The sequence below is a fragment of the Puntigrus tetrazona genome, chromosome 7 (assembly GCF_018831695.1).
Source record: "Puntigrus tetrazona isolate hp1 chromosome 7, ASM1883169v1, whole genome shotgun sequence".
Classification (NCBI taxonomy): Eukaryota; Metazoa; Chordata; class Actinopteri; order Cypriniformes; family Cyprinidae; genus Puntigrus; species Puntigrus tetrazona.
Window position 1 is genome coordinate 21,238,477 of NC_056705.1, and position 26,171 is coordinate 21,264,647.

At 36.7% G+C, this 26,171-nt stretch overlaps 1 long non-coding RNA gene across 2 annotated transcripts in view; it reads left to right on the forward strand.

Moving 5' to 3' along the window:
• Nucleotides 1-1,145: 1,145 nt before the first annotated feature.
• Nucleotides 1,146-26,171, forward strand: part of LOC122349434 — a 40,802-nt gene continuing 15,776 nt past the window's right edge. For both annotated transcript variants that reach the window (XR_006251454.1, XR_006251453.1), the window contains exon 1: nt 1,146-1,446. This is a non-coding gene — a long non-coding RNA (uncharacterized LOC122349434). The remainder of the gene's footprint in view (nt 1,447-26,171) is intronic.

Below are 26,171 nucleotides of genomic sequence, written 5' to 3' on the forward strand. Positions count from 1 at the left end.
ATGTGATTAGTTCAGCAAATTAATATGAATTTAGACTGTGTTGTTATAGTAGGTTATTTATACAGTTAAAGGGGTCATGTGATGTTGCTAAAAACAACATTATTTTGTGTATTTGGTGTAATGCAATGTGTTTATGTGGTTCAAGTTTCAAAAAACACCATTCTGCGCTGATCTGTGCCAGTCAGTACAGTTACGGTTTCATTTTCAACTGCGGGAACGGTCTGTAATCATGCCGTGCCCGTTCCAGGCTCACAGGGAAACACAAGCGGAACCGTACCTGACAGTTCATAGAACCGATTGGCCCGATAGTGGAAAAGAGGCTTTAGATACATAATATTTAAGCTCATACTTGTTCAAAACAATAACTTTGAACTATTGTCTGTTTATTTTGATATATGAAATATTTCTTCACACAATTAAAATGATTCTTTTAACAACATACAAAGTAATTTTTATATTTACATCCCATAATATTCTTCATAATAATAACTTAATTAGGCTTTACATTACTACATCATGTTTATCTGCAAATTGCACACCCACCTTAATAATGTTAATCACCTTATTGCTGTTTATTTACATGTCAGTTATTGTGATTTTACCTGGCTAAACACCCTCTGGCTCCGCCTACTAGAATAGACACGCCCCTCGGTCTGCGGCGGAGGCGCGCAAATACATAGGTTGACAGGCAGGTAGGACGTCCTATCAAATTGGACGAACATTTCATAGCCATAACAGCTCAACAATGGCCTCGGGCTTTGAGTGAATAGAAAATGAAGAAGCTGGAGCTGAACGCTGGTCACATGCACTTGGCTTACTGACTCGTTTACATGTTTGAACAGGTATGCTCTTCTTTATTTTACAAAAGCACGATTATTACACGACAGTGCCATCGACCTAACGGTGAGGGCAGACAAAAGAACTGCGGCCAGATCTACAGATAGTAGGTTTGACATCAAAGTACATCAACACCGATCGGTCACTGCAGCGCCGCCTCAAGTCGAGCACACCTACAAACCTGTCAACACCTATTGCATCCCTTTTGTTGAAAGATGTCACATCTGAGTTATGAACGATAGTGACAGAATCATCAACCAATCAAAGTTTGACGTTCAATAACAGCCCGCCCCCTGGGTACTGCCACGTGCCCAGCGCGCCTTTTTAGTCACGGATTTCCGAGAAACTAAAGTGAAATTCAATGAAAAGTAAATGACAGCCGCAGTCATCGGCGCCTACAACAGAGCTTGTTGCCTATCTAGTAAAAAATGCCTTTTCTAAAGACAACAACTAAGAAAGGAAGACCTAAACTGATTTCGCTGGCCGGCAAAGTTTTTATTCGCCATTTTAAAGATTGCTAAGAGTGGCTAACAGCTAGCACCAAACATAAGTTATTTTGTTGGCCGTGTTTTTAATACGAGTAAAGGGACGTGCCATGCTCATGGACAGGTGAGTGCTTTATTATTTGATGACAGCTGTATCAAGCACATTGTTACACGGAGGTGTACGTGGTGCGCTGTGTGGATGTCCAGCGTTTGTACGGTTTTGTTGCACCATTGCCATAGTGCCACCCTAATATTTTACTGTCCCCTTTCCGCCACCCCATAAAAAAATCCTGGAGGCGCCACTGTCTACAATCACAATTATAACTAGTTCTCGTAACACTTGTTTGCATGGGCTGTTAAGTTAATAAGTATAACACAGAATACCTATACGTATATGTATCACTTAACTATTAAACATTAGGTTTCTGAGCTGACAAAGCTAGTTTTTGTCACTGGAATGGCTGATGACTAAAGGAGTCACAAATACACTGAGATCGGAGATATTATATATAGGCCCTATTTGTGTGTGAACTTTGGGAAACTGTTCTATGTAATGATCTGTAAGGCCAAAAGAACACGGCATCGCACGCTTACAAGGTTAAATCACTCCATGAATTGCATCCTAATTCAGTCTATCACAATTGTTTATGTTCGCACAGTGCTCCTGTTCTTATTTTGGCGAGTGTCACGTTGATTTGCTGCCAAAATGGGGTGTTGCAGTACATGACAGGGAATTGGAGAGAAATGTCAGAGGCAGTCGTTAAATCTTTCACCTCTGTTCCATTCTTAATCGTTGAGTGTGACAGATCTCGTAAGAGGAGGGTGAGATTTCGGCAACAGCAGTCAGTGTTGAGTCGGCTAGTCTGACACCAGCTTAAATGATACTACAATTAATGCTCATTCTAATAAGGGTGCTGGTGGTATTATTTTTATGTATAGACAACAGCAATGGAATTACCAAAAAAAAAAAAAAATGCATGTGTGAGCAGAAATTGTATAGAATTAAATACAGATTGGTAAAAAAGTAAGTTAATGCACTACTGTTTGCTGTCTGGTCTCATGAGAAAACTATGGATGCTTGCACATGCCCTGAGCATTTCAAAGTCCCCACTAACAAGGGGATAAGCATGATCACTTTGATTTGGAAAATGCCTGTGAACCGGCCGATACACGTATCGGCACACTCCTTTTTGTTGTGTTTTCTGTAGCTCTGCTAGCGTTGAATGGCGCTAGCAATATCAATGTCATTCACTCTGAAGCACACAAACTGATAGAATATGCCCTGAATGCTCTGTAAGTAGCCTAAATGCATCGCAAAATGCCGAAGTCTCTTCTGAGGTTGAATTTTGGGTCTTAAAATACATTTACAATACACGTAACGCTCAATTTGTGGCTAGAAATAATGCTTTGAAAAATATGGAATCTTGTTTGTTGTTCATACATTTGGGCGTTTTTGAGGCTCAAAAGTCTGTGCACCATAAACACCTCCCCCATATGTGCATGCTGAATATTTTTTTTTCAAATCTGTGGACATAAAATATAGGGAGGTGTTTTTTTTTTTTATTTGCTGCTAGTACAGCTTTCATCATTCTGGGAAGGCTTTCTGCTAGATGTTGGAACATGGCTACAGAGATTTACTTTACTTCTGTGAGAATAGTGAAGTCTACAGATAGGCCTGTCACGATAAACCGCTTTTTGTTGAGTGATATATTGCCCCATTAACAGCATAATAATTCAAAAAGGCCTACACACTTTTAATTGACAACAAACATTTAATTCTTAAAATGTATTAGATACCTTAATAACTTTTAAGGAAATGAGTATTTATATATAAATATAATGGGCAATATATTGCATAACCATAAATTATTGAGGTCATGTATATGTATATTATGTGATAAATCAATACATGTTGATTATTGCGACATACACACTGCTCTTGGCTGATTCACTTACTCAACTTTAAAGTTAGGGTAGGCAACTTTCAGAAAAGTTAGTAATAGCAAACTAGCTTTGAAGGCAAGATGCCACCTTCCCTGCATAATCACGCTGAAAAGCCACTCCTCCAAAACACATGTTGATCAAACAGTGTACAAATACATTCGGACCGAATAATCTGGTTGGTCGAACATTTTATGGTCCTATGCCTTTCACAGCAGTTTTAAATACATTTAGAACTCTTAACGTAGTGATCGGAATGTGAACCAACATATTGAAATATGTTTTCGAACCAAATCACCCTGCCTTTATAAGGTTAAATTCGAAGATTACGTTTTTTTAATTAATTTATGTATTTATTTGTATTTTTGCACGTAATTTTATTATCAACCTATTACATGACTTTGTCACAACATCATGATTGCTAACTAGCAACGTCACCAAGTTACATTGTAGCAACGTATCGGGGAACTTCACTTTTCCGGTTGTCACAACAAAAGTTTGGTTGCAGAGTTACGTTGTGCCATGTATTATGGTTAGCTGGGATTGGCCACCTCTAATTCCAGTGTATCCCTGTATGGATGGATTAACAAACTTGAAAATAGGAATTGCTAATTTATGTATCTACGCATGGTCATATTGAGTGTGGAATGCTTATAAATGAACCATTTTTTGAATGCCAGGCAATGTCTTCTGTTCTCAACTTTGCTAATGTCAACACAATTTTATTTCTCACTTTTTTAACGTCTCGAGCTGTTTCAAGAATTGGATATCTTTTTAATCTACTTAGTTTTTGGCAGGCAAGAGAAATAGAATCCATCCTTTCATCAGCTCACTCATTCATGTTTTTTTGTGCTGATTTGCGGCTGATTTTTGTTAGACGTCTGCACAACATCTGTTTCTGCAAGCATTTATTTCTGCAACGATTTCAGCTGACAGCGCAGACTAAATGCCAAACATGTCTTTTCATTACCTGCTACCCTCTCTATTTCCCTCATGCTCTGAAGGACCACGATTGTGTTCTGACCGTAAGTTAAATATGGAGAGCATTGATTGTTTTGGATGGTGAAACATCCGAATTAGATTATTGACTTCAGTAGAGGGGGGAAAATGTACTTTACTGTTGTTCCTGGCAAATACAAGTGAATCAGACTCTGAGCCAAAAAGCGTCTGTACATGATTTTTTTTGCTAGCTGTGACACTTACTAAAATCAGACTGTACCCAAGCCCAAAGGAAAAGGCAGAAAAAAATGAACGAGAAGCATCTAGACTGTAGACTGCAGTGTGATTTTGATGTATTTCAGGTTACTGCAGCTGAATTATTGATTAATTGTAATCATGTTGTTGTGATTACAGTGACAAGGATTTGATTAAAATCAATCATGCAAGATGCCATTCTTAAAAATATGCCATCTTCGTAAATGTACATCTATTTCATTAAGGCAAGAATGATTGAACCGAGATCAATTGCTTTACGTACGCAGTACAAGGAGAATTATTAACACTAGGCTGTAAATGTACAAATCTGAAGACAGTCTATTGAGTTCCATTGAAATGTATGGAAAAAACAAACCCAAGAGACAATTTTCTTCTGAGGAAATAGGTCACAGATTCAATTACAGTCACTGAAGCGTGCACCCAATCTATCATGCCAAATTAAGTGCATTTTAGCAACCTACTTTTCTCTCTGAATTTTATAGACACATTCACTCTAGTGAAGATTCTGCAAAAAATAAATTACTGGCTTTGTTCCCCTTTAATATATAGCTGTTTTAAATGTTTTGCACACTGGGAGAAATATTTTTCTCTGAAGAAAAAAAAAAACGGTTAAATCTGGCTTCAGGCTTTATCTGTTTTGGAAGCAAAAACACTTTCACCTTTTCTTGATTCTCATTATACGTTTTAAAATTGCTTCTACACTGACGCAATTCAGCTGTATCACCTCAACAACTGGGGTGAGAGAGGTTGAATAAAATTGAAAGCAATGCTGAGAGCTAACTTTATGGTAAACCGACTTGAATTTACAATGAATGCATGTAAGACTAACATAAATGAGAGCGAATCAATTAAAACAGCTTAATATTTTATTTAAATGGTTTATGGTCAACACAAGTGAAGGTCAGCGTGAATGCAAGGAAAGCCGGAGGAGGAATCGTCGGCTTTGTTGGATGATTCGAGTTATGAATGCCTCCCCATCGGTTGCCTGTCATTAACTGTGTTTCTGTACATGGTTGAAGAGTTTTGTCGTAGACCCCTTACACTGTTGGAGCTCTGGTGTTGCTACATTACCTCAGGGCTCATAAGAGGCCAATTCTCATATTGTGTTTCCTGATGGCTGATAATACAACAGACTCCATTTTCCTGACTGTTTGAGTGGAGAAAAATCCATCTAGACATCAACTTGTCATCTAATCTCATCCTGTTACCTTTTTCATTTCCCTGTGTAGTTTCTCATAGAGGTGGTTGCCGTGGACGATACTAACACTGACCATCTCAAGAGGGCGTAGTCTTTGTGCCTTGTCCTCACACTTTGACACCCTTTACCCTGGCAAGTTCATTTTTCATTAAACCTGACTGCACACCAGTGAGAGCTTTTTTAGTAGAAACTACTTTTAGCATTACATTTAACTCTTACTAGCCAAGGTTGTGTTTGATCTCAGGCTTGTACAGAGCTTCATATTCAGCAGCGGAGAAAGCTCCATAAAGAGTCTTCAATAATTCATGACACCAGATTTAGATTTGTGAGCTTCGCTGTTCGAAAACTGCAAAATTCCACACTACATTACTTTGTGGAATTGGCATGGGTCTGCGATTTAAGCTTTGTGCTACACTTCAGCAAGTTTGACTTTTTTTTATTTTCTTGAAGTAGAATGGTTTATACTGGCGTGTGCATTCGCGTCGACTTAGTTTTAGCGAAGAAGTTAGAATCATTTTGACAAATTGAATGCAAACATAACGAACATCCTGTCTCTTTGAGCGTTTAATGAATTTAAAAATGATATCTAAGTATAACTGGCCTCTCTGAGGGTAACGAATGTGTGATCCATTTACACTAGAGTATATACTCTTATTCCATATCATGCAGTGCACAGATAGTTAACCACAGATCACATGAAATATGTCCTGTCCTCCTGTTCTGTCCTCTGCTGCTGTACATTAAGGACTGTTGGCTTGTCCCAGTTCCATTTTAATGGGACAGACATGAGTGACGAATGGAGAACAGCCGTCTGAGTGCTCTAAACACTAATGCAATGCAAATGGAGCAACATAATGTGCTGTGAGTAGCATCTTTTTACATTTGCATCATGTTTATTGTATTCACATGCAAATGTTAAACCTGGGTAATAGATTTTACTCAGTTCAGTTGTTGTAATTTGTCTCACCGAAACATGAAAGGTGCTGATAAATTGTAGCTTATTCTGTTTTGTCTCTTTAGTATGCCTGTCAGTTGGTCTACATCGTGTTGGAAGTGAATAATCAAAAACAAAATAGACAACACGGGTATTTTTGGAACGCTAGTTGATTGTACGTTATAAAATGAGCCTTTTATATTATTTGATAGATTTTTATTTAAGAAACCAACTAAATAAAAAGGTCCTGCCATGTCTTACTAGATCACATTAAAGGGAGGAATAAACAAGAAACTCCACAATATCCACAAAAAGACATCTGTTAGCATTTCTCTTGATTTCGAGGGTAGCTGCTTGACTGACGCAGATCTTCCATCAATGTTGGTTGTGCACACTTTGATATTTTTACAATTAAAATAGTTTTTAAGCCCTTATAGTTACTATTCTGAGCTGACATCAAATGCAACAAAGGGAGCAAAAACATAACCGGGAGCTCTACAAAAAATAACCTGTCACTGCTGAAACATATACTTTTAATGTAGTGAAATGCTTGATTCAACAAAAAAAGATGGTGTTTGTTCCAAGACTACAGTAATTATGGCATTTACCAGCAGGGCTAACTAGCCCATGCTAATGAGCCAAATCTTAACCCCTTGTTAATGATAGTCATTGCTCTTTAGCACTACTTTCATTGGGTCTAGACCCTCTAAATGACAGTGACATCTTACAGTAGAGTACATAGATGGATAACAGAACAGTTATGTTCCTGACCTCTTAATCTTGAGGTCTCTGTGGGTGACTATGAGAGAGATTAAGATAGAGATGGAAGGAAGAGAAGTGCATGGAGTATTTAGAATGGCACACATGTCATTTATCTTTTAGTTCTATAATTTTTTTTTACTTCAAATAGTTATAAATTTAGCTAGGGCTGGGTGCAAGAGACAAAAAACCTTTTTTTTTGTGCTTTTAGTTTTTTTTTTCACCAATTCAGTTCATATTAACTATTTGCATATAAAATATGAAGGAAAAAAATATTGATCAAACATACTAATGTAATATTTATGAGTTCAGATGCAAAAAGTACAGTACATCTAACGTTGTTCTTTAAAATGAACATTTCTTTCTGGCTTCTTAGTATAAGTTTTTGTGTAAGTGCTGGTACTTCTAAATGGCTTGAGGCTGGCATTTAGTGCATTTGAAGTAAAAATTCTTGGTGAAAATATGTGTGGAGAACGGCTTTTAGAGCCGTTTGCATCTGTACTCGTGTAAGTGTATATATGTATAATATACACACACATACATAATATGAAGAGTTAATTTGTTAAACAGGTTTTTAGCAATTTTCACAGATTTCATTAATTCAACTAACACTAAAAAACTCAATAAAAACAAATTATTTTTTTAAATAACGAAATGGAGTATGGCAAAACATGACATTTGAATTAATCTGTAAAACTTGTATTTTTTTTTCTCCTAGTCTAACATCTTATTATAACCATACGTTATAATAATGTAAACATTTAAAATATACTTCAGTATGTGTATATGATAAATATACGTAATATAATAATAAATATATGTGAAAGATTTGTATGTGTGTGTATAAATATAATATTATACTAAACATGATTTTATCTGTACAGTTTATTTGGTTTTCTTTACCGATACATTTTTACAAACAAGAATTATGAAGGTCATACATATGGTGTGTGTTTGCATGCAGGGTCATTTCCCAGAAACGAATTAACCACACATCACTTTGAATTAGGTTAACGTGACCATGCTCCATATCGGGGGCCTTTTGTGTGCATGCGTTGGTGTGTATTTGCCTAAATCTTAAATCTTTCTTACGTATTTTATGTGCATGTAAATGTGCTCTCAGAGCTTCTATAATTGGGTTGTGTGCACGTATACGATCTCTGTAATGACGTTGTATCCCAACAGATCACACTCCTCATTAATTGACCCTTGAGAACATGGTTAACATGGTAATGCTGGTCATCGGGGTCACGGGGGTGACGGTGGTACATCTGACTTCAGCCTTTGAGCATCACGTCGCCTTTTGTATGTCATATGGATATAATTATTCATATCAGAGCAGCCAACTCTATAATGTAATCATTACACAGCTCAGCTTATTATCAAAGACTCGCTATCTTTGCTTTTTACTGGGATCATGTTGGTAAGGCTGTAGGGGTCCATGTAGTTTTTTTTTAATTGAAGCACTGAATATTCGGTGACTCGTAGAAGCTGGATCTATTTGACACACACCAAACACTCTTGACCCCTCTCTATCTCTCTTTTTCTCGAACACGCACCTCTTTACGGATTTAATGAACATTGCTAGGGGTCATGTGCAGGTCACAATCAATTTACCAGACTACTGACATTCGCACGTGCACACAAAACCACATACTCATTGTGGACATAACCCTAGCCTTTCTCGCCTGTTGTTCAGTGTTGGAAATCTGTTTAGTTAGAGTGACTTTTGGCTGTACCGTGGCATCTCTGTGGTGTTTTAAGCTGTAGGTGGTTCTTGTGGAGCTGGTCGTCACAGTGGGACAGACTCCCGCTCTCTTTTATCTATTTTCACTGACTCCGAGACCGCAGAAAGCTGAACTTAAAAAAATAAATAAATAAAAATATCTCAGATCCAATATAAATAGCCAATGAGAATTGCTTGTACAGTGTTACTGATGCAGCTGTTTTTAAGTTTTTTTTTTTTTGAGAAATCAAAGGACAAGTGTATGTACAGCGCCGTAGGGGTGTGACGGATCATAGATGATGATCTATAATCTGTGCGGACCAGTCCCTGCGGTTCGACATGCACATGATTTGCAGATTAACTGTGAAGTTGTACCATCAAAAAGTTGTCATCAAAGTTGTCTTTTACATGTGTATTGTCTTGCCAATTTACACATTATTGCAAGCGAAGACCATTCAGCTGTAGAAGCCTTTTGGCAAACTAAACACAGTAGGTTATGTCCATGTCTTAAGTTAACGTATACAGCCGACTAAGAAACCGAATGTGTGCGAGTATTAGTTCTGTGCGTTTAGCAGCATAGAAGCATCTACTTCTGTTTTGTCTGCTAATCAAAAATAAGATTTTTTTTTTTTTAAGTAATAAAATTATCCAATCTTTGACTCAGAATCTATAGTGTGATCCGAACCTTGTGTTTTGTGATCCGCTGCACCACTACAGTGTTGTGAAAGTGAATAACTTAAGATCTTCAAATGAAATCTGCCATAAATCAGCCTGCATCAACAAAGAAGTTCGTAGCCCCCCCCAAAAAAGCCATTCAACATTTATGACCCATGTGGAACTCTAATTGATCTCTCAAATGTAGTCCTCATGACAACCAAACTGACTCGGTTTACTTTGATGGTACTTATTGCTATGTGTCTTGAGGTGAACAATATGCAAGTTAAAAAATTTAGAATAGCATTTTGATTTTGCTAAGGGTTAGGTTTCAGCTGGTTCAAGTTAGGACTTTGACTAGGCCACTCCAAAACCTTTTTTATCATTTAGAGGTGAACTTACTCCAATGCCTTGGGAATAATTGGGAGCATTGTCTTTTCGCAAAACCTAGCTGCTTTTGAATTTCAACTAGCAGACTAAAGATCTGACGTTCTCCATAGTATTTTCTTTTTGTTAGAGAGCAGAAGCCGTGTTTGCGTCAATTATTGCAATTTGGCTTCGAAGCCATTTGTCTTTCAAACAGTTCCACTTTCGACTCATCGGTCCAAAAAATATTCTCCTAAATGATTTGCAGATCATCGAGGAGAGTTGGCAAAATTAGTGGTGTCATTAACAGTGACCTTTATTTGATGAAAGAGAGGTCTAATGTTGTTCTTGGGTCATTTGTGGTTTGCTGGATGAGTTGTCGTTATGCTCTTGTAGGAATTTTCGAAGGCCGACCACTTCTGGGAAGGTTCACTACTGTGCCAATCTTCTTTTTATTTGAAGATAGTAGTTTTCACTGTGGTTCTTTGGAGTCTCAAAGCCTTTGAAACGGCTTCGTAACACTCTTGCCAGACTGATACACACTCACCGGTCACTTTTTAGGCACACCTTGCTAGTACCTAGTTACCCATACTTGACTTTTGAACTGCCTTAATTCTCAATTCTCTTCTTATTTGAGAGATTTTTGTCCATTGACATGACAAATATGACACAGTTGTATTGCTGGGCAACTGATAATCACGCTAAATTGCATTCCACACAAATATAGTGCTGACACACACTCTGTGTGTGTGTGTGTGTGTTTTTTTTTTTTTTTTTTCTGCTTTGATGCTCAGTTGTGTATGTTGCTTAATAATATTTTTGTTGAAATCATGATGCGTTTTTGCAGGATTCTTTAATTAGTATGTTCATAATTTTGTTTTTTTTTTGTTATTTAACGCAACATTACTGAAAACCTTTATTTATTTTTTTTTTTAGGTTTTGTCTTTTAGATAAAACACATACAGAACTGTTATGTCTGTCATTTATTAGTTTTTTGCTACAAAATGAAAGTAATTTTCTGCTTGTTGAATATGTGTCCTCATTTTGACATCGGTGCGTCCCAACTTTACAGTAATATTGCTTTTACAACAGTAGTATATAACCATCCACACTTTTGAGAAATAATAGAGAGAGGGTTTTACTTTGTTCTGAATGCATTTCCCATCTGTGAAGTACTGAGAAAATTAATTCTAATGCCTTCCGATTTGTGGCAGTCATATCCTTTATTATAGCCATCAAGAGCCAATGAGCTATTGCAAATATTTTATAGGAAAATTTAATGAAGCTGTGTCTTCCTGAAATTATGTTGCAAAATGACTCTTCAGTTGATCACTCTGGAAGAGCAATGGCACCATTCCTAAGTATCCTTGAGTTTTTACTTAAATGTTTTTGCTGGACAGCCTTTAGCAAATGGTCCGTGGAGGCAGACTATAAAAATGAGCAAGCGCTAGCGTGCGTGAATGAATATGACAGTTGAAATGATACCGCATTCACTCCTGTTCATCAGCATTTTCTATTATTTATTTGACCACATTTCAAGTTCTGCCAATAAATGACTCTGTAACAGTCTTGATATGTTGCTGTTTGCTCATTAAAAGGCAGGTCCTTTTTCTGTTTCGCAGCTGGAATGTTGTTTCAGAACACGGTGCATAAACAACTAAAAATTGAATCAAGTATCAGGCGCAAACGTCGCTAAAAAACAATCATTCTTAATGTCTTTAAATAATACACTTGAAACAAACAAACCATTAAAAATCTGACTCCGATCCTCCATCTAGCGTAAACATGCCTCATACGATGTCTTATCATTTTTCCTCTTTCACCAAATAAAGCAATCAGTCTGTCTGTTGCTGGCACAGTTATGTACTAACAATTAATTATCATGCCATCCTATTTCCCAGCACGGGATTGTGATTAGAATAATGATGTTTGTTGTTTGAATGAGGACATCAGCTCAATGTCTCTATAGGCTGGGGCTGCACTTCCTGGTGTGCTACAACAGTGCCATCTAGTGCTAATGGGCTTTCAAATCCAAAATGGCCGCGTTCGTAAGATTCCTTAGTTTGTGCCGATTTTTCTCCTTTCAATAAATTGTGCAGGGAAATAGTTGCAAACCGTTTAATTAGGGTCTGATATCAAGGTAGATGTTTCAGCGTAAGCAGTTGACTTAATCCGTCTCTTTGTTAGATCAGATTTCATGTGTTAGCTTATCATTTTAGACCGTTGGAGCATTCGTATAGCAGGACGGTATGGATTTATTAAAGGAATGATCTTTTATCGACTTGTAGGTCTAAAAAAGGAGAAAGCTACTGTATCTGCTAACATTTCCATTCATCTCGGTGGCAATTTATCAATCGGTGCAGGCCAGGGCCCCTGGAAGTATGAGACCTGAATGTTGTTTCAGGAACATTTGTAATGTGAATGATTACTTGTCAAAGGCAGTAGACAGGGGAAATATTTCCATTAACTCGCAATTTATGTGTTGCTTGGAAAAAACATATCAGAATGCATACAGTTGATGGGCCATCGCTGGAAAGATGCTCATAAATCTCACAGATTCTTTACTTTTACATGGTGCACCTTCATGCTTACTTTTTACAAAAAAATTGCATGCTTTTGGTATGATTCATATCGGACAAATTCATATGAAATCGCCACCTCATGAAACTGTTGTTTTTTTGTAATTGTAACAGAGAGGCTGTTTCCAGAGACCTACAACTTTGTATTGTTAATAATTTGTATTGTGTGTTACCTGCGTTCCTCTTCATTTGTACGCAAAGACTGTGTTTTAAGTTTGTGAAAACTAGAAATCGGACAGTACCTCTTCCTTTTTTTTTATCCCTGCTCACAGCAAAGTCTGATCAAGCCAGTTGCATTATGGGTGCAGACAATATCCAACCCTTTTCACCACAGCCTTTTTTTCCCCTCTTTTCTTCTAGCTGTTAATCACCAACTTGTTTCATGTCTCTACTAACCACACAGGCAGCCAACTTTTAAACCATAACTTGAATTACCCTGTAAAATGTTATTTACCTTAAGAGATAAATAAGAGCATTATGCGGTATGTCACAGAGGAATATTGATCAAACAGCTTCCCCCAGTGGTAGTCGGCAGGTATCACAAGATGTCAGGCAGGGTTTTTCCCTTTTTTCTTTTCTTTTTATTCTTTTATAAATTGTCGAATGTGTGGGCACAGTTTTTTTTTTTTTTTTTTTTTTTTTTATTCTCAGACCGTTAAACTGCAATGGACTTTTTTTTATACTAAATGAGAAATGTAATGTGTATGTAATCGTCTCTAATTGTAGGCTCCGTAGTGCATAAATAGTCAAAATTATTACAGTTTATGTGCGATGAAACTTGTCTTTTATTAATTATTTATTTCCTTTGATAACTTTTGTCCTGCAAAGCTCCAGTGTGTTGTTTGGCACAAATAATAGCAAATCAAAGTCCGTTCCTCCCACACACTGCATGAATATTTAAACATGTTTGTAATCTAGTTGTGTTATTAGCAGTCTGTGAGCTTTCCACAGTCCATTTAAAGCGAGTTTAGATGTTTTTTAGCTTTAATTGTGTAGTTTAACAAACTGGGTATCGGGTTCAGTATACAGACAATGTGGAAAATAAAGACGTAACGGTACTTGTGTACATGAAAGTTGCTTTCCAGGAATTCATCAGAGTGAAGGGAAAAAAAAAAAAAAAAAAACTAATTTAGCTAGGAGAGAGGGAATAAAACTATGCCTTAATATGTTGGCTCAGGTGTGTACGTGGCCTTAGTCTAGCGCACAGCAACAAACCTCAAGATCGGATGTTATCAAAAGAGGCAGACAAATCCACTAATCCCGAATCCTTCTGTGAAAATGCTTAAATGCTGACCTTAGGGAGACTGATTGCCAGCGTTTGCATTTCAAATCTCCCTTCTCACGAGGCCAGTCAATTACTAGAGATGGAAAGTGATCTCAAACTAATGAGAGACTGGAAGAGAGGTTTTCCAAACCCCACATTTCAAACAAAGTGCACAGGGACGGTAGGATTATTCATGTTTTAATTGGCAAGAGATTAATTAAAACTGTTTATCATCAGGAAGAATGTTTTTGCTTCCTGTGTGTTTTAGGCCTACTGGGCACATTTACTGTATACACCATGAAACAATTCAATAACCCAACCCTAAATACTCAGATCAACAACGGCAAACAACAGTCTGTTACTTTGTGCATTTGGTGCTAATTCTCTGTGTACTGCCAATCAGAGATGTGGACACCTGCACATTGTTAATTACAATTTCGGATCATTTCTAATAGAGAAAAAGTGTTAATCTAAGTGAAGTGTTTTTTTTATTTTGGTTTACAGCTTTGCACATTTTTTCAACCAATCATATAATCAGCAAAATTTGTTGAAGCATTGAAGTATTTCTTTTGTATTTAAGTTCATTGCACTTACTGTCTTCGTAATTTGTTGCACTTTGCTGCTACTGATGGATGCGGGTGGCATTAGGCAGGTTTGCTGGTATGGGTAGGTTTAAGGTTTGTTTTATGGTGTAAAGGATGAGTCAGCAGTGTAATTAAATGCAGTTACAGAAATTATTACAGATGTAATATGCTGGTGTTTTTTGAATGAGTGTGATCTTAAACCACGTAGGTTAAGCGATTAATTTAAATTTAAGTAAAATGGATAATATAAGGTATGAACAAATATTTCTAAATGCAAATGAGTCTACTTGACAGATTGTGTCTGTTTTTTACACATAGCTTGACTGTTATTTATGGCGAGTGACAAAATAGATCGACTGTGTTGCAGAGAGTGGCTTGCTCTTCAATCACTGCTGTGAATCAGACTTGAATAAAATTGCCAAAAATGTGAGATGCAGTACGTGTTTGATCATTATGAGTTTTAATCAAACAACTTCAAAATCATTGTTTATGCACAAGGTCTCTTAAGTCATTTTATTTAGTAAACCTTATTGAACAATAATAAGTTACCTAGCATACAAGCAGTTTGAATGCACGTTTACATTTACAGAACACTATTTCAGCGGAATCGGTTATTCACACACTTTACACGTGATGGTGATTGTGAAATGAATACAAACTGCTACCTGCACGCCTTTTGACGAGAGTAACACGAGGGAATGGAGAGTGAGTTTATTACGGGTCTTTAGGTTTATATTTACTTCGTGAAAAAGTTAAAGCCTTTACTTTATCATTACTGTTTAAAGGAAGAAAGTGCGGCGGCTGTGTACCTGATAGTCTTATATTTCACCAAATAAAACATTGATGCAGCCTCTAAAGGTGCCATCCTTCTTACGAGCCAATTCTCAGACAATAGCACTTTGCGGGTAATTTGTTTCAGCCAAGATTTATGGCATTGTAAATATTTAAAATCAAATTTGGCAAAAAGACAGAGATGAATGTCATACCCTAGGGGTGCTAGGAAGCCTCTCTCTCCCTCCCTCCATCTTTTTTCTTTTCAGCCTCCTGTTCTCGGTTCAGGCTGCCACGCTTGCCGTTGCCTCTAGGTGGCAGCACAGCCTCAGCACTGATTTAGCTTGGCTTCTTGCTGGCATGTGCAGACCGTGTGTCATGGGATTGACAGAACGGGGGAAGACATCCAAACATACCCACTGTGTGTGTTTGTGTGTGGCCACCGCACTCCACTGCGGCCCTCTCTGACTCTTGTGTTTGTTGGTGTTTGCGTTGGAAAACACGGAAGTTAGAAAACAAGGCAGTCGGCAGCAATTCAGGCCATTCATTCCTTCTCTCTGGATTTCAGACACAGGAACGCATTACTTGAAATACAAGAAACCTCCCGCTGTTCGGGTTTTTGTACATTTAGTACGTGAAAAGCTTTATATTTGTAGTGAGCCGTTCGAAGTGATCAGATAAAGAAGCCAAAACCACAATCTGATATCATCTTAAGTGATGTAACACTACAGGAATGGTAATATCAAGACCAGACACTGGCTTCCTGGAAGCTGGATGTTTTAAAATCTGATGTGTTTGATGTATGGCCACAGAAATGTTTCCTCATCTATCTCAGGCCAATAGTAAATGTTGAATTTTGGGGCTTGCCCCCTGGCCTGCTGTGATGGATGGCCTGCGTTGAGATGGAGGATAATGGTAGTGTATGAGTAATGTGCATCAGAGTGCACTGTAAGCCTGTGCAGTTTCTGCTTACCTCTCATATGATGTTCAACACACAACTCTAAGACCACTAGAGACTACAGTGAACTGGTCTTGCACTGGGATGAGTAAAACGACTCCTTTTTGTTATAAATCAGTGTAACGCTGTCTCTGCAGTGTGTGTTGCGTATTCCCTTAATGAAAGTTGTATGTGTGTTTTTAGAGGTGAAGAATGCACCCCTCTGTGGTGAAGTCACTCCTGCTTTAATATTTTATGTTATAACAGGTTTCTTACTTCAAGAGGAATTTGAGTAGAGAGACAATACTGGATTTTTTTATTCATTTATTTTCAAATTATTAAAGACAAAATTACACCGGACCCATTTTACTTTCTTTGTATGAAGAGGAATTATATTTATGTTCCACAGCAAGGGGAGATTAGAGCATTGAAATAACAATAATGATGATGATGGTGATGACGATGATGACAAATGTTTAATTTCTGGGTAAACCGTGTTTTAACAACCATTTTGACTTTACTTAGCAATCAAATATTTAAGAAGAAAAGAGAGATGTACATTGGGTGTTCATGTTTCATTTGAACTTTCTGTAGACATCATATTTTAATTTTATACTCTACAAACTATATCCTCTCTAACCCAACTTCTAAACCTAACGTCACAGTTTGCATTTTTACAACAAAAATGGGGACCAAAACCCCAATGTCAGATTTTACGTTCCTTGTAGAGACATTTAGTCCCCACATCATACAGTTTATCTGGAACCCATACATGTGTCTGTATATATACACACACACATATGCATACATATATATGAAACATAATATAAGAAAGGGCAAGGATAAAAAACCTCTGTTCAACCACTCTGTATACAATTAGGCGATGCACATACCGTAACATCAAGGTTTTCTTCATGGACCAAAAATACCAAGGTTATCAAGTGTTTTGGTCTCTTCATAGGGTTGTTGCCACTGGGGGGAGCCGTGTTGTTGATAATTTCGTACTTATTCACATACTCTAAAGTTATTTAAAAAAGCAACTCAAGCAAGATTAAATGGTTCCATGATGTGTTAGGCATTTGGTAAACAACAGAGTAAAGGAGGGGATGGCACGTGTTTGACTCCCGGAGAGTGGGCACACTGTGCTGGGGACCAAGTTTGGCTCTGCCCCCTGTAATTAAACCCAGTCCTGGAGCTCTAGCAGGGCCATGTTGGAGACATTAAGGATCTATGACGTGGTAATCAAATTGCATAAGGCTTTGCAAATAAAAAGTGTCTGTGCCGTCTTTGATTTGAGCATGTTAAAATGTGTGAACTGTATTTAGCGTATACTAAACAAAAATATTCAAATCGTAGTATTTTTGTATGCGCATTTACAATCAACTGACGAAAGGTGTAAATCGAATTAAATAAAAAAACTTGTAAATGTTTTTTTCAGATGGCTCTTTTGTATTCATTGAATCAAACAAACATTTCTTTTATCACTGATTTCCTGTAACTTTAAACATTTTAATCATTGTAAGACAGTAGCATGATGATATACATCGGAAAAACAATAACCACAACACACAAAGAGTATTACTAGCACCTTAGATGTATTATAGTGCAGCTTTACATTTATCCAAAAAAAAAAAAAATCCTCCCCCAGAAGCCTGACATGATGCATTCGATTTTAACCGATCTCAGGCCATGTGACTTCTCTTGAATGCTCTCTTGACTAAAAACATGAAGTTGGCTAACTCTGCGCACACACACACACACACACCTACACCATCGTGACAGTTTGTATGTGATGTAGTCATCCTTCTTCTGCAGATAAAATCAGAGACAGCACACACACATTTACCCAGATGACCTCGTCTTTGAGACGAGAACGCTTTATTAAAGCAGTTTGTGACACAGGACACAGGAAATGGATGCCAGACACGATAGTTCCCTGACCTTATCATGACCTCTGCTGTGGCCTGTGTGAGTGTATGTATTTACACGGTGTCATGGTGCTGTATTAATGTAGGTCAAAGTGAATATTTCTAGGCAAACCTATGTTGTGTTTAAATGCATTTAACATTCGGTGTAGATTTTAGTAAAGTAGGATTTATTCATGTTTTTTTTTTTTTTTTTTTTTTTAAACAGATGTAAAGTTTATGTAAATTCCTTTTTTGTTGTCGTAAGTAAAAAAATATTGAGACTTACTATTGTTATTGAGATATTCAGTGCATGAGATCTTTGTATTGAGATAATATATCATAAGTTTTTCTTACCCTAGGGTCGGTTTTTATTACTATTAATATATTTCAGTTTTTTTTAATGCTTAAAATGAGAGAAACATTTTTTCAATGGTGTCAGAAAAATAAACGTATAGCAATACACAAAAAGGTAAGGTTCATTGGAGGCATCTGTAGTAAAAATGGCCTTGAACTTTTCATGACAGATAAAGTTATGATATTTATTTAATATTAATCTTTTGAAATGAGCTGACTCCATTTATTCCTTATATTTAAATACATACTCTTTGCACAGTGACATAAATGATGTTTTATCTTGTTTTTCAATATAATACTGTATAGATTTTGTAATGCAAGATAAAAATACTGATTGCGACAATAATTATTTTGCATTGATGGCCACTATACCAAATGGAAAAGAATATGGTGATGTAATGATTGTAATGGGAATGAATTTGCTGTAACATCCTTTATGAGAATGAGCTGTTTTATAGCGTGTGAGTGGCCGATGAGCGGGCTCCAGTCTCAGAGTCTCCAGTTAAAGGGCGAGAGGTCGGGATGCTCTGGGATGGTTTATCTCCACTCTTAACTCACAACATCAAAACATTACATTTACTTCACTAAAATTCTGTCATCATTTACTTACTGTCATTTAGCCCCAAACCCATATGACCGACTTTCTTCCTGGCTACGTAAAAAGAAGACATTTTTAAAGTTTCTTTGAATGAACCTTCAAAAGCTTCAAAATTATCATAAAATGGTTCGTGCAGATTATGTGCTGCGTTCCGTGCTGCGTGATACCAGCACAATCTTCATAATTTCTCCCAGTTTTTTTTTTTTTTCACAGTACAAAGTAACTCAGGCAGGTTTGGAACCACACGAGGGTGAGTAATGATGACCAGGTTTAGATTTTTTCGGGATTAACAATCCTTTTAAGTATGTTGAGCTTCTATTAGGGGCAACCGAAGTGAACATGGGTGAATCAAAAGAAGGAGGAGGGGTGGGTGGCCAGAAAGAGAGAGATGAGAGGAGGAAAAAGGTGAGAGAGAATCAAAGAGGAGGAGGGGTAGAAGAGGAGGAGAAGAAGAGCTTTTAAAGCAAGCTGAGCTCTCCGCCGCATCTCTCCTCTTATCTTAATAAGTAATGAGACTGCCATGGGCTGACAATGAAGTATTCTGAGAATAGTTGTAATGTATGGATGTGAATAGAGCGGCCAGGCAGTGATATATAGAGCAAACAGGGATGGAAACAAGTGAGATATTAATGACCCGTTTCCCTGCCAGTTAATGTGGGAGTTACCTGATTACTGGTGTGGGAGGGGAGGGGCTGGAGGTAGGAGGGTCATGGATGGCTGGAAGGTGAGATTGAGAAGTTTGTGTGTGTGTGTGCACGCAGGGATACCTGATCTGCTCCCAGCCTGCTTGGTTTAACCTGCTCTACCACGCTCCATATAAAACCTGGCATGAAACAATATACTAACATTACCTGCAATTAGCACGAGCTGTTCATCATTATTTGTGTGCTGAAACAAATGGCCACTCTTGAGCACGACAGCCAGAGGTGTACATGCTAAAAAGTACTGTGGGATTTGAAATAGATTAGGAAAGATATTTAGAATCGAGCGGTTTGGTGCTCTAGTCGTCGTCTGCTCTCTCTGTCTCTCTCTCTCCCTCCCGACTGAGTCCTGCCATGTGTGTCGCTCTCGCATGCTACGCTCTGTAAAAGTCCTGTAAAGGAGTGCTTTGGGGTCTTCGGCGGTCGAGGTGGGCAAGCGGTTTTACAAATGTTTTTGAAAACTGGGTGGCCAAAGCAGGAAGTGAATGAGGTAGGCAAGCTGTTGGTGTCACGGCAGTGTGCTGACCGAGAGGAAGAAGAAGACACGGCTGTTCTTAGTGTCTTGTATATGACAGGCCATTTATTTACCACTAATTAATTAACATGCACTGAGCTATCAACATTTTTCCTCCGAGCTTTCATGTCATGTAGACACTGGTAATTTTTTTTTTATAATTTTTCTCTCATTATTAAAGGTTTTTTTTCTTATTTTTCATATTTTATAAGGACTGTCCATAGGCGTAAAGTTTTTTATACTGTACAGACTGTATGTGTTATTCTCCCACACCTACCCTACACCTAAACCTAACCCTTACAGGAAACTATTGGCAATTTTAGATGTCCTCACAAGGTCACAATTTACTGGTATTCCTATCCTTACGGAGACATTTGGTCCCCATAACGTGATACACACACACACACACACACACACACACACACACACACACACACACACATATATATATATATATATATATATATATATATATATATATATATATATATATATATATATATATATATATATATATATATATATATATATATATATATATATATATATATATATATATATATATTATATAAAATGATTGGTAACACTTTATTTTACGGTTACACATATTAGTTGCTTATTAGCATGTATATTATTGCAATATTTGCTAATTAAGCACACATTAATGCCTTATTGTACATGACCTTATTCTACATCTCTTATCCTGTCCAATGCCTAACCTTTACAACTACCTTACTAACTAGTAATAAGCAGTAAATTATGACTTTATTGAGGGAAAAGTCATAGTTAATAGTTAACAAGTGTTACTGAATGATTCTCTTAGCTTAATGTGAAGGTACAGTATAGTACAAATGTCACACTAGTTATATGTACCACAGGAGGGCAGCAGAATGACAGGTTGCAGGAATGTATTTATCAAATGTAGAGTAATGCTCCATCTTATAATGCCTCTATATATTATCCGTTCCACTTTCAAAGCAAATTATGTATTTCAGTATATTCTTTCTGTAATTTTTGTAATCCTGATCTGTGTCTCCACTTAACAACTTTTTCCTCTCTCTCCGCTGTTGTTTCAGTAGTACAGAATGGATCTGGATATGGCTTCCCAATCCTTTCATACTGCACATTTCTTATTTTTCTCAATAGTTGTCAAAGACCTTCATCACACTCTCTCACTTTGTTGTCAGCCATACTTTAGGTAGAACAGATAAATGATTTTTTCCCCTATAGTTTAGTTCCAAATTGTATACATATTTCAATTATGAGTAGTAATTCTTTGAATAAGTGGACGTGTTAATGCTTATATCCAATTTTATCCTATTTGTAAGCTATAGAGAGAAACACACACACACACACACACACACACACACACACACACACACATATATATATATATATATATATATATATATATATATATATATATATATATATATATATATATATATATATATATATATATATATATATATATATATATATATGCATTTATGGTTATTATGAGATTACTGTTATTAATTATTTTACAAAAGGGTTTGTTCTATCAAGCTTGTTTCATTACCAAGAGATACTAAATGATAATGAATTCTAGTAGGCAGGAAACATAATTACATTTAACAATTTAGATATATGTATATATATGTGTGTGTGTATATGTGTATAAACTTTTCTCTCAATAGCTTTGCTTCTTTAGCTTTGCACTGTTCTGAAGTACTATTAAAATTTGAGATAGTGACACTTCTAATATTGTGGCTTCTTTAAGATAAATCGCTTGCGGTTTTCCTCATTTTTAAGTCCATTTAGATAGAAGTGTGTGCTTATTGAATAAATGTAAATTATTTTAAAAAATTTGCTGAAGTAGTAAGTGGATTTACACTGTAATGGAATATTGACAAAAGCAATTAACCAGTTTTTACATTCATAGATCCAGGAATTGTGTTTTGGATAAGCAGTGAATGCATAATACATGGGTATTATTATAGCAATTATAATCAATATTAATTCTGTTGTCTCTGCATTGCATTTTTGCCGGCAGATTGATGCATTTTGATGATTATATACAATAGATGCAGAGACCACTTTTTTTGGCAGAATAAAATCGTTTATAGTCATGAGAAGAGATGAATACTTATTTGGTGCTTGAATAGCTGTTGCCAGTAACGCTTGAAATGCGAATATTTGTTTCTCAATAAAACACAGACATATGATATCGAGTAGCCTACTGAGGATACTCGGGACATCTTCAGGAGTGTTTTTAGCAGACTTTGCTTTCCGCTGAGGTGGAAGGATAGCTGTTGTAGTTGCACACTGTATATGGAACGTGAGGCTTAGAACAACACTGACGTTCTGGATTAAAAAGTTCCGTTCTGTAATAACAGTGGCACACGGGATGCTTGGAAATGCCATTCAAGCACCAGAGAGGTCAATAGTTACAATAACTTTCTCTGTGAAAAAGGAGGAAGGAAAAAAAAAAAAAAAAAAAAAAAGTAAAGAGACTTGGCCGCATTATCACAAATTGCTTCCAGATTCTTTCTCAAAGCAAATTATTTCTGAAATTGAGTGCAGACTCTAACACTGTTCCTGCGGAATCAGACAGAGGACTTTGAAGTGCAGAATACAGACTCGTCCATGGAATCGGAGAGCTACACAAGCCCTTAAAGTTCTGCCTCATTTGCACTATCATTCGCTTACCCTCCTTAACTCCCTGTTTTAGTTTGCTTTAATTTTCAACAACAAAGGGAAGATCAGGAATGATTTTTGATCATGGAAAATTTGGGGAATGCTATAAAAATCACTCCTGCTTTTTTTCCTGCGTGAATGTACAGAGGGGCTGATTCGCTCCATATTCGGGCGGATTGTCTGATAAAGCACACTTTTATCAAAAGACAGAACGGGCTGTTAGTTGAAGTCGCTGTCTGTGAGGATAGAGTTAAAGCGTTCCACATGATACTAAACGCAAGGAAAGCCTTTGTGAGCGCATGCAATCGAGGGGGGGTTGGTGGGACATCTGTAAGGAAAATTAATTGAAAACTGCACGTTTCATACAATAGTTAGTTCTATGCTTTCCCAAAGCGTTCTTGGAATTCGTCAAATTAAATTTGAGCAGCATTTGACATGGTATGACTGATCCAGTTACACGCTTATGTTTGACAACATCTAACAGATTTAACAGATTATCTTTTCAGAAGTAGTATGGTACAGTCTTTACGTGGACTGATTGCTTTAAGTAGCATAACCATGTATTTTAATAGTTAGCGTTGGCTTCTGTTCCGTCTGTGTGTGTGTGTGTGTTGTAAATGATCTTTTTTGTTTCTAACTGCTATACATTTATAGAAAGGTTGTATTTAGCAGGACACTTTCTTTCTCATCATCACAGGGTAGCGGCCCTAACTGCCTGAGATTAACAGCGGAAAAACAAATGTAGGGTGCTAGAAAAGACAACGCAGCTCCCGAACTTTGATAAACGTCTGAAGAGGAGGAATCATCTGTGTTTGTGTTTCAGTGTTTTATCTCCTCTAAATGCGAAGAGAAAAGTTGCTAACGCCACACTCGGTGCCGTCTACTCCTCCACGGTGATGTACGTGTATGAGGTTGGGTCCTGCTGTGTGTTCTCTGTCCTCCTTTTTGCATCATCAAGTTAAATGCACGTAAAATAGAAGCAACTTAATCAAATAACAACAGCTCAATGTGTTCACCTGCGTGGGCCGTACACGTTTCAGCTGTAATATCCTGCTCCGGGGTCATGTTAACTATGGAAGAACACACTCCTGTCCCGTGTGGTGCCCGTGGCTAAAATGAAAAGCAAATATTAATAACAGCTTGCGCTTGGGAGTTCAGCAAGTAATTTCTCTCTGCTACTACAGTAAATATATTGTAAATGCTGAACAGACACTTCGGTGTGCTGATGATATGGGTGGGAGGCATCATAGAGGCACACTTTTTTTTGCTTTAAATTGCTAATTCACGTTTACATTAGAGATACATGAACGTTTCTTTTTTTTATATATATATATATATATATATATATATATATATATATATATATATATATATATTTTATTTATATATATATATATATATATATATATATATATATATATATATATATATATATATATATAAGAAATGTCGCTTAAAAAAAAACCCAAAACAGACTACATTTGTAGGCTTTTAAAATCACCAAAACAACTTTGCCTGATTATTGATATTAATAATATTTACAATATTTATATAAATTATATGAACAGTCTTTGTAATAATAATGATGTTTATTATATTCTCATTACTGTAATCTAAGGTAGATTATTATTTTGTTGTATTTTGTAAATATTTTGGTTCTGCATATCTTATCGGACACTTAAATTGGCTATAATTTAATAAAAATGTAATTTTTAGACATTTTCCTAGTGTGATTATGCTAAAAAAAATGTTTGTAAATTGATTTCAATAACATATACAGATAACGTATAGAACTTGTGTGTAACTAAAATATATAAAAAATCTAAAAGTAAGTGGAAATGAGTAAAAAAAAAAAACTACTGGGAAAAAAAGACTGCTTTGTGTTTACTGCTGTTGTTTCTAAGTACATTTTTCAGAGTTTCCTTCGCTACATTCAGGGTCCATCGCAATGGAAAAGTAGCCTCAAGAAATTTATTTAGACCCGTTGCCATTGTAATACAACAGTTTATCTTCCCTGTGTTTTTCCAAGTCATTTTTACACATTTCGGAAGAAAGATGAACTGTTCAGCGAATAGATGTACCTAGGCAGCTCTAAGCGGTAATCTCCCAGGGCAGAAAGTGGGTTAGTATTGGACTGTATTTATGAGGGAGAGGGCAGTATGTAATCTTGGATCCAATAGATGGTCCTCACTTCAGTGCTCCCACATTACTACACCAATTACTATGTCTGTGTGTGTGTATGTGTGTGTGTGTTATTAATGGAGATAACCTGCTGGATTGAGAGGGCTCCATATTACCCAATCCGTCTGTGTCCATGGAGACAGAATTAACCCTGCTGAGGTTGAGGAGGTCAAAGAGTCAGAATAACCACTAACCACTTTCATTGCCTGTGCGTGGGTGAGAGTGTGTGTGCCTGTTGAACACTGACCCCTTTCACCCTTTGGCCTTTGCATGCAATTGCCAATCATTAACAAAAGGGAACAATTATGGTAATGGCGTACAGAAAAAGCCTCCAGAACAGCAATAAACGTGTTGCGCAATGGTTAATGTTGCAGTAGGATTACAGGTCGTGACTACGTTGGTCAGTTTGGTTTGTGTCGGCTTGAAGGATTTTAATTTAGTCATTCGTTAAATCATAACCATCATTGCTCTTATGATATGTCATCTCCCTTAAAAAGGACATTCGATTTTTTTTTTTCTTTTTTTTTTTTTAAGAACATTGTTTTGGACCCTGTTTACTTTGACTGCACTAGAAAAAAAAAGTATTTGAATTGAATTCAAGACATGAAAATGGAAGAAATGGAAAGAAAAATGACAATTGTTAATGACAAAATATTTTTAATTTAATATTTAGAAGTAGTAGTCTTTGTATTTTTTATGATTGAATGAACGGAAACGGCTATGTTCCACAGAAGAATGTAAGTGATAAAGGTTTTAAGCAACATAATGGTAATTTCCGAAAAAATTTCAATCTCTTTAAATTGGCAATTCTACAATATTGTTTTATGTATTTCTATAATAAAAACAGGCAGCTTTCTTGAGTTCTTCTACATGCCAGTCACTCGTCTTCAGTCTGTTTTAACTTAACTCTTAATAGAGTGACCGGATTGGCTGTAACGAGGTTTATTCATATTAGCATGGCAATGGGGTTCACTTCCTGTCAGCGGG